The sequence below is a fragment of the Oncorhynchus gorbuscha genome, linkage group LG01 (assembly GCF_021184085.1).
Source record: "Oncorhynchus gorbuscha isolate QuinsamMale2020 ecotype Even-year linkage group LG01, OgorEven_v1.0, whole genome shotgun sequence".
Classification (NCBI taxonomy): Eukaryota; Metazoa; Chordata; class Actinopteri; order Salmoniformes; family Salmonidae; genus Oncorhynchus; species Oncorhynchus gorbuscha.
In genome coordinates, this window is record NC_060173.1 from 56,748,005 (window position 1) to 56,771,088 (window position 23,084).

Sequence of the window (23,084 nt, forward strand, 5' to 3'; positions counted from 1 at the left end):
TGTGCAATATTACTGCAATGGTTTCAATGGTTACATTTAAAAGAGCCCTTGGATTTGTGGTCAAGCCAAGTTTTTTGAGAGTCACCCGGAAGATAACTATTGAACATGCCACACTAATAAAGGCATTTTAATCAATTATATGAAGAGTGCAGTGCCTTGGTCCTCCTTTCTTTTTATTGGCACATTATTATTTAAAAAATTATTCAAGCTCTGTGAAGTTGTTTGTTATTACTGAGTGATTAACCCCCAAAATAGTTTTTCTTGATTATTAAACAACTAACTGACCCACGTCCTTAAAATGACTTGAATTCCATTTTTTTTTGTGTGTGCCCAACGTGTCGTTTCTCTCGTGAGAAATCAAATAAGTCACGATTAAAATTAACTCAGTAACTCAGTGGGATGCTGGTCTGAAGGAAGTTTTCATTCAACAAATATTCAACCTCGTTCAAGGCAGAAACATGGTAATTACTACAATCACCATAATCCATTGCGCACGTTTTTTCCATCTCAGGCAGAGATGGATTGACTTTCAAGCCCCTACATTAGGTTAGATACACACAGAGCGCATAGACTGCATGAGAGAGGAATAGATTTTGTGAAAGTATGCCTTATCTTCTTTGACAAACTACTAAAATAATTTTGTCAGACAGCTCTGCAGCTAGCCTCGCTAAATAGGATAACAGAACAGTATGGGTACTACAGAGATAACGTTGTCTGGCTGTTTGGCTGCTACTGCCTGAGCAGATATGAGATGATGAATTTAAAATAATAAAGTCATCAAATAAAAACAAAGTAATCTAGACAAATGCAAAAAATGTTTCTATTGATGTCTATGCAATGTGGACCTGACAGAGACAATGGAATCATTTCAATTTTGGGGGGCTATTAAAAAGCAAAAATATTTTTCATGTCATTATTTCATAATACATTTAATGTTTTTAAAATTACTGAAACCAAATTCGAAAACAGTGATCATCTGACTGACCTATTAAATGACTTGTCACTCATTTCTAGACAGCCATTTTCAAGTCTTCCCATAGATTTTCAAGCCAATTTAAGTCAAAACTGCAACTAGGCCACTCAAGAACAGTCAATGCCGTCTTGGTAAGCAACTCCAGACTATATTCGACCTTGTGTTTTAGGTTATTGTCCTGCTGAAAGGTGAATGTTTCCCAATGTCTGTTGGAAAGCAGACTGAATCAGGTTTTCCTCTAGGATGTTGCCTGTGCTTTGCTCTATTCTGTTTATTTTTATCCAATAAAACTCTCTAGTACTTGCCGATGATAATAATAACCATAATATGATGCAGCCACCACCATGCTTGAAAATATGAAGACTCAGTGATGTGTTGTGTTGGATTTGTCCCAAACCTAACGCTATGCATTCAGGACAAAGTTAATGTCTATGCCACATTTTTTGCAGTTTTACTTTAGTGCCTTGTTGCAGAAAGAATGCATGTTTTTGAATATGTATTCCGTATAGGCTTCCTTCTTTTCACTCTGTCATTTAGGTTAGTATTGTGGAGTAACTGCAATGTTGTTGATCCATCCTCAGTTTTATCCTATCACAGCCATTAAACTCTGTAACTGTTTTAATCACCATTGGCCTCATGGTGAAATCCCTGAGCAGTTTCCTTCCTCTCCAGCAACTGAGTTAATAACTTCACCATGATCAAAGGGATATTCAATGACAGCTTTTAGTTTTTTACCCATGTATCAATAGGTACGCTTCCTTGCGAGGCATTGGAAAACCTCCCTGGTCTTTGTGGTTGAATCTGTGTTTGAAATTCACTGCTCAACCGAAGGACCTTACAGATAATTGTTTGTGTGGGGCAGTGGAGGCTGGTGGGAGGAGCTATAGGGGGGCGGGCTCATTGTAATGGCTGGAATTTAATATTGAAAGAGAGTCAAACGTGGTTTCCATATGTTTGATAATATTCCATGTATTCCATTCTAGCCATTGAAATGAGACCATCCTCCTATAGCTCCTCCCACCAGCCTCCACTGGTGTGGGGTACAGAGATGAGGTAGTCATTAAAAAATAATGTTAAACACTATTATTGCACACAGTGAGTCCATGTAACGTATTATATGACTTGTTAAGCAAATGTTTTGAATATGTTTCTAACTAACCACTTCTACATCAATGATGCTACCATGATTACGGATAGTTCTGAATGAATCATGAATAATGATGAGTGAGAAAGTAACAAACCCACAAATATCATACCCCCAAGACATGCTATCCTCTCACTATTACAATAACAGGGGAGGTTAGGATTTTTGGGGGGGTGGTATGATATTTATTCTGTATTTTTCTCCTACATCATTATTCAAGAAATAATCTGAAACGGAACCAAAACAAACAGTGAAAGCTTCCAACAAATTTTTAGAGTCACTTGCTTGGGACCAAATACTTAACTTTTGACTTCTTTAATACACATTTAAGTGAATTTGTTGTAATACTTATGTTCCCTTAAAATGGGGTGATTATGTACAAAAAAGTGCTGAAATTTCTAAACGGTTAACCCGATATGGATGAAAATACCTTCAAATTAAAGATGACAGTCTGCACTTTAACATAATCATTGTATAATTTCAAATCCAAAGTGTAGGAATACAGAGCCAAAACAACAACAAATGTGTCACTGTCCCAATACTTTTGGAGCTCACTGTATTTGTAATGAATAGGAAACCAGTGCAAAACAGCATCGACCACTCATTGTGTGCAATCACTCAAAGGATATGGCTGGGATTTGACCGTCCACAATTTACTAAAGCAACGGTGCCGCAGGAGGCTTTAAAGTGATTGAAATCCCTATGCCCTTCAGGGCTTTTTATACAGGTTTGTGTTTCCCCACCGCCAAAGCCTTCTGAAATAGTGATTATTCTTCAGGCGTTGCTGCACCCTACTGCAGCCTAGCCCAGCACTCATGATCACTACCGCCTGAAAAAAATAAAGGGATGAGATTTGATTTTGGGCCAGATTAGATGTGTGCTGAAGAGCGCAGGGGCCTACAACATATTTTACGAGGAGACCTCATGTCACAGGGCTATTGTCTGTGCGATGAGATGACAGCCTTGGCCGCCCAGCAATGAATTGTGCCTCACCAGTGGAAAAAATAAATTAAAGAGGACATTGTTTCAGAGGCCATGAGCTAGATTCCTTTAGGGGTCTGGGGGTCTGGCCTCGATTCATAATAGACCCTTTTTCCAGTAACACATCTGTCAAGATTGGTGGTGGATGGAAAGGAAGAACGAATGACCAGCTCTCCAATGAACAGGAAATGCTGCATCTGACCCTCTCTAATAAAGAAAATGATGCTACTGGCCTGCATCTGTAAACGTTGCATGATCATAATGCACATTGACAGCTTTGCACACTCTTAACCAGCTTCATGAGGTAGTCTGATATAATGCATTTCAATTAACAGGTTTGACTTGTTAAAAGTTCATATGTGACCCGATTCAGGAAACTAGGCGTATGTCACAAGTCACAACTTCACAGGAGAGCTGTTTGAACATTTAAAAAAATGTTTATCAAAATGCGCATTTTGGAATAAATGCCTTCTCGAACATGAGAACATTAATATCAAACGTGTATGCCATCTGCAAATACGGTACAAATGGTTAAATGACAAGCCTAGTTGGTTTGGCTGCAGAAAATGCAAGCAAAGTTCCTGCTAGCCATGATTGGCTGAGATAATGAGTGGGCTGGACATGCCGAGAGAGTTTGGATGTTGTCTGCCATATAGCACGTGTTTGTCTATTGGACCTTGTAAGTATGTCTAGGTAATCATATCAAACGTAGATTTTAAAAAATGTATCTTGTTGTAAAACTGCATAAACCTAACCTTAAAGTATATTGTTAGCAATCTATCGCTAGCTGGCTGGCTCCCTAGCTAACATTATGTGTATGCTCTCCACTTTCTGGAGGGCCGAGTTTTGATATCAGTGGAGTTTTAGTATAATAGCTAAGGCGATGGAGAAAACTCCAGTCTGGATTACATGGTCAAACTAAGGGCAACCATGCATAGCATCCAACAGCATCCAACAGACAGGAGATGCATCCAACCATGATGTAAGATATTCTAGCTATCTACATTTTCTCTATTACACATTTCTAATTTTCACAGAAAGTGGTTTCATTTCAAGTGTACTGTTAGCTAGCTAACATTATGTGTATGAGCTTATACTTCATATCTCAGACACATTTGCTTGACTAGTGCCTGCAACCTGGATCAGGGTAGTTGAAAACAGAACAGGAATTAAATCATCAACATGTATTGATCATATTTTTATGAACTCTGCAGATATTTGCTTTAAAGCAAAATCAAATCAAATGTATTTGTCACACATACATGGTTAGCAGATGTTAATGCGAGTGTAGCGAAATGCTTGTGATTCTAGTTCCGACAATGCAGTAATAACCAACGAGTAATCTAACCTAACAATTCCAAAACTACTACCTTATCCACACAAGTGTAAAGGGATAAAGAATATGTACATAAAGATATATGAATGAGTGATGGTACAGAACGGCATAGGCAAGATGCAGTAGATGGTATCGAGTACAGTATATACATATCAGATGAGTAATGTAGGGTATGTAAACAAAGTGGCATAGTTGAAAGTGGCTAGTGATACATGTATTACATAAAGATGCAGTAGCTGATATAGAGCAGTATGCAAATCCATAGGATGTAGTGATCACAATATAATAGCCATATCTAGGAAAACCAAAGTTACAAGGGCTGGGCCTAACATAGTGTATAAGAGGTCATATAAGGAGTTTTGAAGTGATTCATATGTTGTTGATATAAATAATATTTGCTGGTCTGTGCTGTGTAATGAGGAGCAACCAGACACAGTACGCATTTACGCATTTTGACGCATTTATGAAACTATATATTCCAGTTACTAGTAATCACGCACCCATTAAGAAAATGACTGTAAAAACTGTTAAATCCCCTTGGATTGATGAGGAATGAGGGATGAGGCAAAAGGTATGGCAATTAAGTCTGGCAGCCCAACTGATTGGCAAATGAAGAAATCATTTGACTAAACTAAATAAAAATAAACTACACTATGAAACAAAGATAAATCATATAAAGAATGATAGTAAAATGCTTTGGGGCACCTTCAATAAAAAATTTGGGGAAAAAAGCCAACTCGGCTCCTTCATTCATTGAATCAGATGGCTCATTCAACACAAAGCCCACTGATATTGCAAACTACTTTAATGACTTTTTCATTGGCAAGATAAGCAAACTTAGGGATGACATGCCAGCAACAAACGCTGACACTACACATCCAAATATATCGGACCAAATTATGAAAGACAAGAATTGTACTTTTGAATTCCGTAAAGTCAGTGTGGAAGAGGTGAAAAAATTATTGTGGATAATAGCAGACGATATTGCCACTCCTATTTGCTACATCTTCAATTTAAGCCTACAATATAGTGTGTGCCCTCAAGTCATTCCACTACCCAAAATAGTAAAGCCCCCTTTACTGGCTCAAATAGCTGACTAATCAGCCTGCTACCGACCCTTAGTAAGCTTCTGGAAAAAATGTGTGGTTGACCAGATAATGCTATTTTTCAATTTTACAATGCTATTTTACAGTGAACAAATTGACAACAGAAAGTCAACAAGCACAGCACTTACACAAATGACAGATGATTGGCTGAGAGAAATTGATGATAAAATGTTAGTGGGGGCTGTCTTGTTTGACTTCAGTGCAGCTTTTGACATTATTGATCATAGTTTGCTGCTGGAAAAACATATGTGTTATGGCTTTACACACCCTGCTATAATGTTGATAACGAATTACTTGTCTAACAGAACACAGAGGGTGTTCTTTTATGGAAGCCTATCAAATATAATCCAGATAGAATCAGGAATTCCCCAGGTTAGCTGTTTAGGCCCCTTTCTTTTTCAATTTTTACTAACGACATGCCACTGACTTTGAGTAAAGCCAGAGTTTCTATGTATGCGGATGACTCAACACTATACACGTCAGCTACTACAGCAAATGAAATGACTGCAAAAACACAACAAAGAGCTGCAGTTAGTTTCAGAGTGGGTGGCAAGGAATAAATTAGTCCTAAATATTTCTAAAACTAAAAGCATTGGAACAAAACACTCACTAAACCCTAAATCTCAACTAAATCTTTAATAAATAATGTGGAAATTGAGCAGTTTGAGATGACTAAACTGCTTGCAGTAACTCTAGATTGTAAACTGTCATGGTCAAAACATATTGATGCAGTAGTAGCTAGGATGGGGAGAAGTCTGTCTATAATAAAGCAATGCTCTGCCTGTTAAGTCTATCCCCTACTTTTTCAAACATTCTGTTAAAAATCGCGCAACATTTCAGCATCCTGCTACTCATTCCAGGAATATAGTATATGCATATGATTAGTATGTGTGGATAGAAAACACTCTGATGTTTCTAAAACTGGTTAAATCACGGCTGTGACTATAAAATAGCCTGCGTTTCATCGAAAAGTGCAAGAAAAACTGATCACTGAAAACTGGAAAAAGTATCAATGCACCACTTGCATGTATTGTCTATTGGAAAGAAAATTAGATGGGGCTGAGATTGCAAGTCCTACAGCTTCCACACGTTGTCGCCAGTCTTGTCAATTGCCTGCGCTTTGTTTCTTGGTCAAACGAGTAAGAGAGAGCCCATTCCTTCCGGTCTCCGACAGGATGTTTTGGAGTAGAAATTTCTGAACATGATTTCAAGACGTGGAGCTATTGAATACACATCGCCCCTTGATCAAAAAAATAGATTATTAACGTTTACTAATACCTAAAGTTGGATTACAAAAGTATTTAGAAGTGTTTTGTGAAAGTTTATCGTCAACTTTTTTCATTTTAAAAAATGACGTTGCGTTTTAAAATGGTCTTTTTTCCTGGATCACACACTCTTCATAGATCGATATTTAGGGTATATATGGACCGATTTAATCGAAAAAAAGACCCAATAGTGATTTTTATGGGGCATCTAGGAGTGCCAATAAAGAAGATCGTCAAAGGTAATGAATGTTTTATATTTTATTTCTGTGTTTTGTGTAGCGCCGGCTATGCTAATTATTTTGTTTACGTCCCCTTCGGGTATTTCGGGGTGTTGCATGCCCTCAGATAATAGCTTCTCATGCTTTCGCCGAAAAGCATTTAAAAAATCTGACTTGTTGGCTGGATTCACAACGAGTGTAGCTTTAATTCAGTACACTGCATGTGTGTTTTAATGAACGTTTGAGTTTTAACGAGTGCTATTAGCATTTAGCGTAGCGCATTTGCATTTCCAGATGGCTAGATGGGACGCATGTGTGTTGGGTCGACGTAAGAGGTTAACAACACTATCAACAGGACTACTGTTCAGTCGTGTTGTCAGGTGCCACAAAAAAAGGACCTAGGAAAATTTCAATTCGCTCAGAACAAGGCAACACGGCTGCCACATGGATGTACACAAAGAGCTAATAAACATGTTTGGGATAGGGGGCAGCATTTTCACATTTGGATGAAAAGCATGCCCAGGGTACACTGCCTGCTACTTAGTCCCAGTTGCTAATATATGCATATTATTGGTAGATTTGGATATAAAACACTGCGGTTTGAATGATGTCTGTGAGTATAACAGAACTCATATGGCATATGGCAAGAATCCAACCAGGAAGTGGGAAATCTGAGGTTTGTAGTTTTTCAACTCTTGGCTTATCGAATACACAGTGTCTATGGGGTCAAATTGCACTTCCTAAGGGTTCCACTAGATGTCAACAGTCTTTAGAACCTTGTTTGATGCTTTTCCTGTAAAGGAGGGGGGAATGAGGGCTCTTTGAGTCAGTGGTCTGTCAGAGTGCTATGAGCTGGTGACGCGTGTTCATGTGATAGTTAGCTTGAGTTCCATTGCATTATTGAAGATGTTTCTACGGACTGTAACATAACTTTTTGACTTCTCGTCTGCTCCTAGTGATCGTGCGTCATAAATTCGGATTACTGGGCTAAACGAGCAAACAAAAAGGAGGTATTTGGACATAAAGATTATATTTTTCGAACAAATCAAACATGTATTGTGGAACTGGTATTCCTGGGAGTGCATTTTGATGAAGATCATCAAAGGTAAGAGAATATTTATAATGCTCTGTCTGACTTCTGTTGACTCGTTGTCTGAGCGCCGTACTCAGATTATTGCATGGTTTGCTTTTTCCGTAAAGTTTTTTGAAATCTGACACAGCGGTTGCATTAAGGAGAAGTAGATCTTTAATTCTGTTATTAACACTTGTATCTTTTATCAATTTGTTATGAGTATTTATGTATTTATGTAAATTGATGTGGCTCTCTGCAAAATATTACTGAACGTAACGTGACAATTTAAACTGAGATTTTTGGATATAAATGCACTTTATCGAACAAAACATAGATGTATTGTGGAACATGAAGTCCTATGAGTGTCATCTGATGAAGATCATCAAAGGTTAGTAATTAATTTTATCTATATTTCTGCTTTTTGTGACTCCTCTCTTTGGCTGGAAAAATGGCTGTGTGTTTTTGTGACTAGGCTCTGATCAACATAATCGTATGTTGTGCTTTCGCTGTAAAGCCTTTTTGAAATTGGACACGATGGGTAGATTAACCTTTCATTTCTGAGCAGTTTTGACATGTTGAATGCACCGAGCTGTTTGTCTAAACTACTGGCACACAGCTCAGACACCCATGCATATCCCACAAGACATGCCACACAAGGTCCCTTCACAGTCCAGAACAGACTATGGGAGGCACACAGTACTACATAGAGCCATGACTGCATGGAACTCTATTCCACATCAAGTACTACTGATGCAAGCAGTACAATTAGATTTAAAAACAGATTAAAAAAACACCTTATGGAACAGCGGGGACTGTGAAGCCACACAAACATTGGCACAGACCCTTGCATGCATACACACACACACATTGATTTAGTACTGTAGATGTGTGGTAGTGGTGGAGTAGGGGCCTGAGGGCACACTGCTGTGGAATCAGTGGGTGTATTATAATGTTTTAAAATTGTATAAACTGCCTTAATTTTGCTGGACCCCAGGAAGAGTAGCTTCTGCTTTGGCGGCAACTAATGGGGATCAATAATAAATACAAATAGAAATAGCCATAGAACCTGGTTGGTTAGCTACCTGCAGATTCATGCAGGGTAGTAACATCATAAGCTGTGAAAAGCTTTCCAGGTGAAGCTGGTTGAGAGAATGCCAAGAGTGTGCAAAGTTGAAATCAAGGCAAAAGGTGGCTACTTTGAAGAAGTAAAATCTAAAATATATTTTTAAAGGTTTTAACACTTTTTTGGTTACTACATGATTCCATATGTGTTATTTCATAGTTTTGATGTCTTCACTATTATTCTACAATGTAGAAAACAGTATAAAAATGTAATGAACATGATGGGAGACAGAGAGCTGGTTTCAAGTTCAGGGCACAGTATATGTTTAATTGTAAAGGACACAGGAGGAGGCAGGTAGAATGGTCCAGGGGCGGGCAGAAGGTCATATACTGGGGGTCCAAAAAGGCTAAAGTACAGCCAGGGAATAGGCAAAAACTATTATACGCAGGAGGATTAAAATTACGGGAAAACCAGCACCCACTAAAAGTGTGTTACAAAACAAACAATACCTCACAATGATGGGGTGCAAAGAACTGAACTAAATAGTGTTTGATAGTGACATACAGGTGTGTGAACAGGTGATCTGGAGAGTGAGCTGCGTTCAGGGTATCTATGTGTTTGAGAGTGTGAGCGGGAAAAGTGTTCTGGAAAGTGAGCTGCGTTCCAGGGATCTACAAATTTGAGAGTGTGAGTTGGAAGCAAAAAACTCTTGAATGAGTAGACGTGTCCAAACTTTTGACTGATACTGAATATATACAGTTGCAAGTTGGCCCATTCCTCCATGCAGATCTCCTCTAGAGCAGTGATGTTTTGGGCCTGTTGCTGGGCAACACAGACTTTCAACTCCCTCCAAAGATTTTCTATAGGGTTGAGATCTGGAGACTGGCTAGGCCACTCAGGACCTTGAAATGCTTCTTACAAAACCACTCCTTCGTTGCCTGGGCGGTGTGTTTGGGATCATTGTCATGCTGAAAGACCCAGCCACGTTTCATCTTCAATGCCCTTGCTAATGGAAGGAGGTTTTCACTCAAAATCTCACGATACATGGCCCCATTCATTCTTTCCTTTACATGGATCAGTCGTCCCGGTCCCTTTGCACAAAAACAGCCCCAAAGCATGATGTTTTCCACCCCCATGCTTCACAGTAGGTATGGTGTTCTTTGACTGCAACTCAGCATTCTTTGTCCTCCAAACACGACAAGTTGAGTTTTTACCAAAAAGCTCTATTTTGGTTTCATCTGACCATATGACATTCTCCGATCTTCTTCTGGATCATCCAAATGCTCTCTAGCAAACTTCAGATGGGCCTGGACATGTACTGGCTTAAGCAGGGGGACACGTCTGGCACTGCAGGATTTGAGTCCCTGGCGGCGTAGTGTGTTACTGATGGTAGGCTTTGTTAATTTGGTCCCAGCTCTCTGCAGGTCATTCACTAGGTCCCCCCGTGTGGTTCTGGGATTTTTGCTCACCGTTCTTGTGGTAATTTTGACCCCACGGGGTGAGATCTTGCATGGAGCCCCAGATCGAGGGAGATTATCAGTGGTCTTGTATGTCCTCCATTTCCTAATAATTGCTCCCACAGTTGATTTCTTCAAACCAAGCTGCTTACCTATTGCAGATTCAGTCTTCCCAGCCTGGTGCAAGTCTACAATTTTGTTTCTGGTGTCTTAAGACAGCTCTTTGGTCTTGGCCATAGTGGAGTTTGGAGTGTGACTGTTTGAGGTTGTGGACAGGTGTCTTTTATACTGATAACAAGGATTTTTTCTTCTCATTTTGTCTGTCATAGTTGAAGTGTACCTATGATGGAAATTACAGGCCTCTCTCATCTTTTTAAGTGGGAGAACTTGCACAATTGGGGGCTGACTAAATACTTTTTTGACCCACTGTGTGTGTATATATATATATATATATATATATATATATATATATATATATATATATATATATATATAAAGTTATACATATATATATATATATATATTTATTTATTAGATACAACTTTGTAAATACAACATTATCTCCAAGACATTCAATATGGAGATTGATACGCCCTCACAAATGGTAGACGCAATGTTTTTAGACTTGTGGGAATTTTTGCTATGCCACAAGCTTAGTGGGATGCCTTTATTTGTTACAGAGGTGATCAAGCAGCACCTACATTTAAAACATTGTTGGTGGATAGGGAGTTGTCATAGTGAGAGATCCACATTCTACATCTAGCGATAGCGTGATCTCCCCAGATACCTTGAATTTTCACCCAGAGTCACCACCAGTCTCAGACAAGGCTAAATTGTCTGGGTCACAATCACCTACTCCAGTGGGGACCAGGAAGCTATTTTTGGGCCAGCAAAAAAAGGCTTGTAAGATAGGGCGCCCTTTCTTGTATACTGTAGATCAAGCCTGAAGTTCTGACCTGCATAAAATCTATCTTGCCTACTACTTAATAAAACGACATACTACTTAGAATGTACTGTTTAGTAAAAACGAATTCAGTAAGCAACAAATATCAACGTACTAGGCTTTTCATCCTGAGAATTCCTCATCTAATTTGCAATTGTGTTGATTCCCGGCATTTGTTCATTTGGTTCCAGGACACATCTCATTATCAGCTGCTGTCAAACACACCTGAGCTGGGAAAGACGATTATCTTCCTCCAGTGTGCTGTGAATTCTACTACATGAAAAGCCGAAATGAGTATGACATCCGTGGCTGTGGAACACACTTCCAGACACTATTAGGGCTAAAAAGTCTCTGTCCATGTTCAAGGCACTGCTCAAGACCGTGCTGTTCAGAAAAGCTTTCAGGGACCTCTTCATTCTGTTCTAATTTCCTCTGGATATAGATTTGTTTATTGTCTCTGTTCTGGATTGTTTTTATTATTAATACAGTATTATTAAAGCAAACTCCATTTTCGAGATTTCACATACTGTAAATTCGGACACGGTCTATGTTCTTGGCCCTCTTCGTGCTACAGCAGGGTTCATGCCATAGACATACAGTAGATATCAGAAATGGCAGTTTGCTATGGTTACCTCAAACACTTTATTGAGGCTCAAGTGGTTACGGGATACACTGAAAAGTATCATCTCTTTTACACTGACAATGGGTGCAACACAATCTCACACTCAATTCGTGCAAATATGTACAAAACGTTTTTCAGCAGATTTAGTGTGTTTTTGGGTATCTTGATTCATGCGAAAATACACTCGTTTGTGCGACTTAATTCATAGGAAACGACACTCCTCAAATAAATAAAGGGAACACTAAAATAACACATCCTAGATCTGAATTAATGAAATATTCTTATTAAATACTTTTTTCTTTACATAGTTGAATGTGCTGACAACAAAATCACGCAAAAATGATGAATGGAAATCAAATCTATCAACCCATGGAGATCTGGATTTGGAGTCAAAATTAAAGTGGAAAACCACACTACAGGCTGACCCAACTATGATGTAATGTCCTTAAAACAAGTCAAAATGAGGCTCAGTAGTGTGTGTGGCCTCCAGATGCCTGTATAACCTCCTTACAACGCCTGGGCATGCTCCTGATGAGGTCGTGGATGGTCTCCTAAGGGATCTCCTCCCAGACCTGGACTAAAGCATCCGCCAACTCCTGGACAGTCTGTGGTGCAACGTGGAGTTGGTGGATGGAGCGAGACATGATGTCCCAGATGTGCTCAATTGGATTCAGGTCTGGGGAATGGGCAGACCAGTCCATAGCATCAATGCCTTCCTCTTGCAGGAACTGCTGACACACTCCAGCCACACAAGGTCTATAATTGTCTTGCATTAGGAGGAACCCAGGGCCAACAGCACCAGCATATGGTCTCACAAGGGGTCTGAGGATCTCATCTCGGTACCTAATGGCAGTCAGGAAACCTCTGGCGAGCACATGGAGGGCTGTGTGGCCCCCCAAAGAAATGCCACCCCACACCATGACTGACCCACCGCCAAACCGGTCATGCTGGAGGATTTTTGCAGTCAGCAAAAAGTTCTCCACGGCGTCTCCAGACCCTGTCACATCTGTCACGTGCTCAGTGTGAACCTGCTTTCATCTGTGAAGAGCACAGGGCGACAGTGACGAATTTGCCAATCTTGGTGTTCTCTGGCAAATGCCAAACGTCCTGCACGGTGTCGGGCTGTAAGCACAGACCCCCCCTGTGGACGTCGGGCCCTCATACCACACTCATGGAGTCTGTTTCTGACCGTTTGAGCAGACACATGCACATTTGTGGCCTGCTGGAGGTCATTTTGCAGGGCTCTGGCAGTGCTCCTCCTGCTCCTCCTAGCACAAAGGCGGAGGTAGCGGTCCTGCTGCTGGGTTGTTGTCCTCCTATGGCCTCCTCCACATCTCCTGATGTACTTGCCTGTCTCCTGGTAGCGCCTCCATGCTCTGGACACTACGCTGACAGACACAGCAAACCTTTTTGCCACAGCTCGCATTGATGTGGCATACTGGATGAGCTGCACTACCTGAGCCACTTGTGTGGGTTGTAGACTCCGTCTCATGCTACCACTAGAGTGAAAGCACCACCAGCATTCAAAAGTGACCAAAACATCAGCCAGGAAGCATAGGAACTGAGAAGTGGTCTGTGGTCACCACCTACAGAACCACTCCTTTATTGGGGGTGACTTGCTAATAATTTCTATAATTTCCACCTGTTGTCTATTCCATTTGCACAACAGCATGTGAAATGTATTGTCATTCAGTGTTGCTTCCTAAGTCGACAGTTTGATTTCACAGAAGTGTGATTGACTTGGAGTTACATTGTGTTGTTTAAGTGTTCCCTTTATTTTTTTGAGCAGTGTATGTCATGCAGGTGAAAGAGGACCCAAACGCGACTTAACAGAAACAGAGTTTATTAAAGTCCAAAACGGAATAACAGAAATCCTCTAGATTTGTAGAGGGGAAAACAACTGGAGAAGCGGCCACAGACTGCAGGTCGCTTCGGGTAGGCGCAGGCCGTAGTCGACTGAGACACCTGCTCACACGCAGCGTCTGATGAAGGCACAAAACACGACAGGACAGGGTGATACACAATCACGGCAAAAACACGACAGGACAGGGCGAAACGCAATCACAGCATGGTGAATACAATACAAGGAACCGACGGGACAGGGACGGATCACAAAGGAATAAATAGGGACTCTAATCAGGGGAAAGGATCGGGAACAGGTGTGGGAAGACTAAATGATGATTAGGGGAATAGGAACAGCTGGGAGCAGGAACGGAACGACAGAGAGAAGAGAGAGCGAGAGAGTGAGAGAGGGAGGGGGAGAGAGAGGGATAGAACCAAACAAGACCAGCAGAGGGAAACGAATAGCATGGGGAGCACAGGGACAAGACATGACAATAAATGACAAACATGACAGTACCCCCCACTCACCGAGCGCCTCCTGGCGCACTCGAGGAGGAATCCTGGCGGCAACGGAGGAAATCATCGATGAGCGAACGGTCCAGCACGTCCCGAGACGGAACCCAACTCCTCTCCTCAGGACCGTAACCCTCCCAATCCACTAGGTATTGGTGACCCCGTCCCGAGAACGCATGTCCATAATTTTATGTACCTTGTAAATAGGTGCGCTCTCGACAAGGACGGGAGGGGGGAGGGAAGACGAACGGGGGTGCGAAGAAAGGGCTTAACACAGGAGACATGGAAGACAGGATGGACGCGACGAAGATGTCGCGGAAGAAGCAGTCGCACAGCGACAGGATTGACGACCTGGGAGACACGGAACGGACCAATGAACCGCGGAGTCAACTTACGAGAAGCTGTCGTAAGAGGAAGGTTGCGAGTGGAAAGCCACACTCTCTGGCCGCAACAATACCTTGGACTCTTAATCCTGCGTTTATTGGCGGCTCTCACCGTCTGTGCCCTGTAACGGCAAAGTGCAGACCTCACCCTCCTCCAGGTGCGCTCACAACGTTGGACAAACGCTTGAGCGGAGGGAACGCTGGACTCGGCAAGCTGGGATGAGAACAGAGGAGGCTGGTAACCCAGACTACTCTGAAACGGAGATAACCCGGTAGCAGACGAAGGAAGCGAATTGTGAGCGTATTCTGCCCAGGGGAGCTGTTCTGCCCAAGACGCAGGGTTTCTGAAAGAAAGGCTGCGTAGTATGCGACCAATCGTCTGATTGGCCCTCTCTGCTTGACCGTTAGACTGGGGATGAAACCCGGAAGAGAGACTGACGGACGCACCAATCAAACGACAGAACTCCCTCCAAAACTGTGACGTGAATTGCGGACCTCTGTCTGAAACGGCGTCTAACGGGAGGCCATGAATTCTGAATACATTCTCAATAATGATTTGTGCCGTCTCCTTAGCGGAAGGAAGTTTAGCGAGGGGAATGAAATGTGCCGCCTTAGAGAACCTATCGACAACCGTCAGAATCACAGTCTTCCCCGCAGACAAAGGCAGACCGGTAATGAAGTCTAAGGCAATGTGAGACCATGGTCGAGAAGGAATGGGGAGCGGTCTGAGACGACCGGCAGGAGGAGAGTTACCCGACTTAGTCTGCGCGCAGTCCGAACAAGCAGCCACGAAACGGCGCGTGTCACGCTCCTGAGTCGGCCACCAAAAGCGCTGGCGAATAGACGCAAGAGTGCCTCGAACACCGGGATGACCCGCTAACTTGGCAGAGTGAGCCCACTGAAGAACAGCCAGACGAGTGGAAACAGGAACGAAAAGGAGGTTACTAGGACAAGCGCGCGGCGACGCAGTGTGCGTGAGTGCTTGCTTAACCTGTCTTTCAATTCCCCAGACTGTTAACCCGACAACACGCCCATAAGGAAGAATCCCCTCGGGATCAGTAGAAGCCACAGAAGAACTAAACAGACGGGATAAGGCATCAGGCTTGGTGTTCTTGCTACCCGGACGGTAAGAAATCACAAACTCGAAACGAGCGAAAAACAACGCCCAACGAGCTTGACGGGCATTAAGTCGTTTGGCAGAACGGATGTACTCAAGGTTCTTATGGTCTGTCCAAACGACAAAAGGAACGGTCGCCCCCTCCAACCACTGTCGCCATTCGCCTAGGGCTAAGCGGATGGCGAGCAGTTCACGGTTACCCACATCATAGTTGCGCTCAGATGGCGACAGGCGATGAGAAAAATAAGCGCAAGGATGAACCTTATCGTCAGACTGGAAGCGCTGGGATAGAATGGCTCCCACGCCTACCTCTGAAGCGTCAACCTCGACAATGAATTGTCTAGTGACGTCAGGAGTAACGAGGATAGGAGCGGACGTAAAACGTTCTTTTAGAAGATCAAAAGCTCCCTGGGCGGAACCGGACCACTTAAAACACGTCTTGACAGAAGTAAGAGCTGTGAGAGGGGCAGCAACTAGACCGAAATTACGAATGAAACGCCGAGTCGGTTCCTTCTGTCATGCAGGTGAAAGAGGACCCAAACGCGACTTAACAGAAACAGAGTTTATTAAAGTCCAAAACGGAATAACAGAAATCCTCTAGATTTGTAGAGGGGAAAACAACTGGAGAAGCGGCCACAGACTGCAGGTCGCTTCGGGTAGGCGCAGGCCGTAGTCGACTGAGACACCTGCTCACACGCAGCGTCTGATGAAGGCACAAAACACGACAGGACAGGGTGATACACAATCACGGCAAAAACACGACAGGACAGGGCGAAACGCAATCACAGCATGGTGAATACAATACAAGGAACCGACGGGACAGGGACGGATCACAAAGGAATAAATAGGGACTCTAATCAGGGGAAAGGATCGGGAACAGGTGTGGGAAGACTAAATGATGATTAGGGGAATAGGAACAGCTGGGAGCAGGAACGGAACGACAGAGAGAAGAGAGAGCGAGAGAGTGAGAGAGGGAGGGGGAGAGAGAGGGATAGAACCAAACAAGACCAGCAGAGGGAAACGAATAGCATGGGGAGCACAGGGACAAGACATGACAATAAATGACAAACATGACAAGTGTATATGTATTAATTTTTAAATAAATTAGCAAAGCAACCTAATTAATTTCAGAGTCTCCTATACCACTATTCCCTACATATTATACTCCATAGGTTGTAAATAAACCTTTTTTTATGCTGATATAACCTGTATCATTATTATAAGGATGTGAAACCCATAGCCGATTGGTTTCAGACTGAGCATTTCTCACTGGAAATTTCTGCTGACATTGAACAAAGCTTAGTGATAATTAAACTCTATAATACCACTATTCTTTGCTTCAGACTGAGCATTTCTCACCATTTATTTATGGAGAGCCATTTTTGTTTTATAATAGGTAGTGTTCATTTATTTACATTAGTGTGTTGATTAATTATTGCTTTCTTCAGTGGAAAAACAGAATGTGTAAAAATGCCAAATATATCAAAAGCTAAATCAAGCAGAGATGTATGACTATTTAACCATGTCAATCATTACTGAAAAATGCATACTACAAACATTTAACCAGTTAAAGATAATGAGTGCATGACAACTAGATACAAATATTTCTAAAAAAAATATTAACACAAAGTCAAGAGTTGGCTGTAACGTGTGTGTGTGTGTGTGTGTGTGTGTGTGTGTGTGTGTGTGTGTGTGTGTGTGTGTGTGTGTGTGTGTGTGTGTGTGTGTGTGTGTGTGTGTGTGTGTGTGTGTGTGTGTGTGTGTGTGTGTGTGTGTGTGTGTGTATTATGGTGTGTATTATAATTTCCCATCATAAAAATGTATCCCCATTCCCCAATCAAATACCTTCATCGATACCACAAAAATAAAAATAATCATCATCATATTTTTCTCCAATCAGGCAACCCTCATAAAATTCAACATAGCCTTGGATAAAATGCATTATGAAAGAATTGGTGTAATGTACACTAAAAAGTGGAACCTTGTATTAAATGTCGTATGAAGAAGATTGTGTAATGTAGGTTCCATGAAATACGAAGTACATTATGAAGAAAATCACATAGGCCTATCGTTGCCTACACCGAAAAAGGGCCTTTCTGACTACAAGTGCACCAGTATCCCAAGTATTAAGTGAAAACAAGCATAAAAAACAGTATTGGCATTAATCAAGGTTGATTAACAATATTGGGTTGTTAACACATTTTTCTTATTTTATATAAATGTGAGACACAAAAGAAAGTCCCATCATATTGTCACGCCCTGGTCGAAGTATTTTGTGTTTATCTTCATTTATTTAGTCAGGCCAGGGTGTGATATGGGTTTTTGTATGTGGTGTGTATGTAGTGGGATTGTAGCTTAGTGGGGTGTTCTAGGTAGGTCTATGGCTGTCTGAAGTGGTTCTCAATCAGAGGCAGGTGTTTATCGTTGTCTCTGATTGGGAACCATATTTAGGCAGCCATATTCTTTGGTTGTGTTGTGGGTGATTGTCCTTAGTGTCTTGATGTCATTGTGCTGTGTTAGTTGACACAAGTATAGGCTGTTTTCGGTTTTCGTTTCGTTTCGTTTATTGTTTTGTAGTGTTTTTGTATTGATTCTTGTTACGTTTATTTGATTAAACATGGATCGCAATCTACACGCTGCAGTTTGGTCCGACTCTCCTTCATCATTAGAAAACCGTTACACATATATTGCTTTAATACATTTCAAAAGATTGTTCCCAAAGTATGCCCCCCAAAAATGTATTTTCCTATGAATGAAGTCGCACAAAAATGTGTCTTTTCCTATGAATTAATACAGTATGAATTCAACACAATCTGTTGAAATATTTTTTGTACATATTTGCATGAATTCAGTGTGCCATTGTGTAAATTGGTGACATGCTGTGGCACATGCAGTGCTCTTCAAAATGTCAAACCAGTTTCAATGACCTCGAGTAAAAATCTTTGCATCATGCTAAACCCACATCATCAATACCCCACTAACATGCATGCATGAGGATTCAAACATTCATGTGACTACTAAAAACACCACAGGTCAAATACTAATGGACATTGTACCTTCAAACATATTCAAACGTCTCTATTGTTACATCTATTGTTGTTATGTTGTGTTAAAGCGTAGCATAGGCTCCTTCTCCATCATGTTGCCCTCTCACCATTACCACTTAATTCATGTACCTCCTCATCAAAACACATTTGATGCCTCCCAAGTACATAGCAGTGCTTGAGGCGACACTAGAGACATGGGTTCGATCCCAGGCTGTGTCACGGCCGTGACTGGGATAGGGGAAGGTTTGGCTGGTCGGGATGTCATTGTCCCACATCCCTCTAGCGACTCCTTGTGGCGGGCCGGCATGCCTGCAATCAGTCTTCAGTCTCCGACACATTGGTGCGGCTGGCTTCCGGGTTAAGGGAGCAGTGTGTCTTGGCAGAGTCATGTTTCAGAAGACACACGTCTCTTGACCTTCACCTCTCCCTAGTCCCTAGGGGAGTTGCAGCGATGGGACAAGACTAACTACCAATTAGATATCACAAATTGAAGTAAGTAAGATGGCATCGGGGAAGAAGACAGACTATTCACATGCCCCCAACCGATTGTGTTTTTTTGTTTGTTTATTTGCACTGTTTGTAAATAGTTTTTAAAGTTATTTTGTACGTAATGTTGCCGCTACCGTCTCTTATGACTGAAAATCACTTCTGGACGTCAGGACTGTGATTAATCACCACGGACTGGCAGAATCCTTTTTTCCTTTGACGAGCCCGGCGCGAATGATATACTGCTTTCTCGGGAACAGGCCCAGATCCCTGTGATTTGCATGAAGAGGAGGTGGAGAAAAAAGGTTCCGGAGGACGGGCTGCCTTCTGAGAATTCGTAGGCGATCGAATAAACCCCCAATAAACCTCAAAACTGTAATATCTTATGCTTCACAGAGTCGTGGCTGAACGACACAGAAACCCTAGACCCACTCCAATTTGCACACCATCCTAAAAGATCTACAGATGATGCAATCTCTATTGCACTCCACACTGCCCTTTCCCACCTGGACAAAAGGAACGCCTATGTGAGAATGGTACTCATTGACTACAGCTCAGCGTTCAACACCATAGTGCCCTCAAAGCTCATCAATAAACTAAGACTAAACACCTCCCTCTGCTAATGGATCCTGGAATTCTTGACGGGTCTCCCCTAGGTGGTAAGGGTAGGTAACAAAACATCCCCCACGCTGATCCTCAACACAGGGGACCCTCAGGGGTGCGTGCTCAGTCCCCTCCTGTACTCCCTGTTCATTCATGACTGCACGGCCATGCACGACTCCAACACCATCATTCAATTTGCTGATGACACAACAGTGGTAGGCCTGATCACCAACAACAATGAGACAGTCTTTAGGGAGGAGGTCAGAGACCTTATCATGTGGTGCCAGGACAACAACCTCACCCTCAATGTGATCAAGACAAAGGAGATGATTGTGGACTACAGGAAAAAGAGAACCCAAGAGGGCACAACAAAACCTATTAACCCTCAGGAGACTGAAAGGATTTGGCATGGGTCCTCAGATCCTCACAAGTTTCTACAGCTGCACCATCGAGAGCATCCTGACTGGTTGCATCATTGCCTGGTATGGCAACTGCTCGGCCTCTGACTGCATAACACTACAGAGGGTAGGGCGAACGGTCCAGTACATCACTGAGGCCAAGCTTTCTGCCATCCAGGATCTCTATATGTTCTGTTGGTGTTAGGAAGAACCTAAAAATTGTCAAAGACTGCAGCCACCCTAGTCATAGATTGTTCTCTCTGCTACCGTACGGCAAGCGGTGCCGGAGCGCCAAGTCTCGGTCCAAGAGGCTTCTAAATAGCTTCTACCCCCAAGCCATTAGACTCCTGAATGTCTAGTCAAATGGCTACCCAGACTATTTGCATTGCCCCCCCCTCTTTTACACTGCTGCTACGTCTGTTGTTGTCATCTATGCATAGTCACTTTAATAACTCTACCTACACATACATATTACCTCAACTCACCAGTGCCCCCCGCACATAGACTCTGTACCGGTACACCCCTGTATATAGTCTCGCTATTGTTGTTTTGCTACTGCTCTTTACTTACTTATTTCTTATTTTTATAAACTGCATTGTTGGTTAGGGGCTCGTAAGTAAGCATTTCACTGTAAGGTCTACACCTATTGAATTCGGTGCATGTGACTAATAATATTTTATTTGAAATTAGGGCTAAAAAAAATTGGGGTCAAAGTTTAGAAAAATCTAAAAAACATTTAGTCCGCGAAGAAAGAAAGAAATAAAATACATTATATTGAGGAAGACAGGAACAAAATCATAGAACTGGCTTTACATTTCACTTGGACCATTCACAAACTCTTCCCTCGGCCTAAAGTTGACTGTTTCTGTCATGTTTTGTCATTTATTATCTTGTCTTGTCCCTGTGCTTCCCATTCTATTCGTTTCCCTCTGCTGGTCTTATTAGGTTCTTTCCCTCTTTCTATCCCTCTCTCTCCCCCTCCCTCTCTCACTCTCTCGCTCTCTCTTCTCTCTATCGTTCCGTTCCTGCTCCCAGCTGTTCCTATTCCCCTAATCATCATTTAGTCTTCCCACACCTGTTCCCGATCCTTTTCCCTGATTAGAGTCCCTATTTCACTCCTTGTTTCCCGTACCTGCCCTGTCGGATCCTCATTTATAATTCACCGTGCTGTGTCAATGTTTTGCCCTGTCGTGTCGTGTTTCCCTCAGATGCTGCGTGGTGAGCAGGTGTCTGAGTCTGCTAGGTTCAAGTGCCTTCCCGAGGCAACCGGCAGTTCTCGATCAAGTCTCCAGTCTGTTCTTGTCTTTACGTGTAGTATTATGCTTTTTGTTTTGTAAAGTTTATTCTGGATTAAATACTCTGTTTTCGCCAAGTCGCTTTTGGGTCCTCATTCACCTGCATGACAGAAGGATCCGACCGAGGAATGGACCCAGCGACTACAGACGCTCGTAACACTGCCGTCGAGATCCAAGGAGCCATGCTCGGCAGACACGAGCAGGAATTGTCTGCTGCTCGCCATGCCGTGGAGAACCTGGCCGCTCAGGTTTCCGACCTCTCTGGACAGTTCCAGAGTCTTCGTCTCGTGCCACCTGTTACTTCCTGGCCTGCCGAGCCTCCAGAACCTAGGGTTAATAACCCACCTTGCTACTCCGGGCAGCCCACTGAGTGCCGCTCCTTTCTCACCCAGTGTGAGATTGTGTTCTCTCCAACCCAACACATACTCTAGAGAGAGAGCTCGGGTTGCTTACGTCATTTCACTCCTTACTGGCCGGGCCCGAGAGTGGGGCACAGCTATCTGGGAGGCAAGGGCTGATTGTTCTAACAATTACCAGAACTTTAAAGAGGAGATGATTCGGGTTTTTGACCGTTCAGTTTTTGGTGGGGAGGCTTCTAGGGTCCTGGCTTCCCTATGCCAAGGTGATCGATCCATAACGGATTACTCTATAGAGTTTCGTACTCTTGCTGCCTCTAGTGACTGGAACGAGCCGGCGCTGCTCGCTCGTTTTCTGGAGGGACTCCACACAGTGGTCAAAGATGAGATTCTCTCTCGGGAGGTTCCTTCCTGTGTGGACTCTTTGATTGCTCTCGCCATCCGCATAGAACGACGGGTAGATCTTCGTCACCAGGCTCGTGGAAGAGAGCTCGCATCAACGGTGTTTCCCTGCTCCGCATCGCAACCATCTCCCTCCTCTGGCTCTGAGACTGAGCCCATGCAGCTGGGAGGGATTCGCATCTCGACTAAGGAGAGGGAACGGAGGATCACCAACCGCCTGTGCCTCTATTGCGGATTTGATGAACATTTTGTTAATTCATGTCCAGTAAAAGGCCAGAGCCCATCAGTAAGCGGAGGGCTACTGGTGAGCGCTACTACTCAGGTCTCTTCATCTAGATCTTGTACTACTATGTCGGTCCATCTACGCTGGACCGGTTCGGGTGCTACATGCAGTGCCTTGATTGACTCTGGGGCTGAGGGTTGTTTCATGGACGAAGCATGGGTTCGGAAACATAACATTCC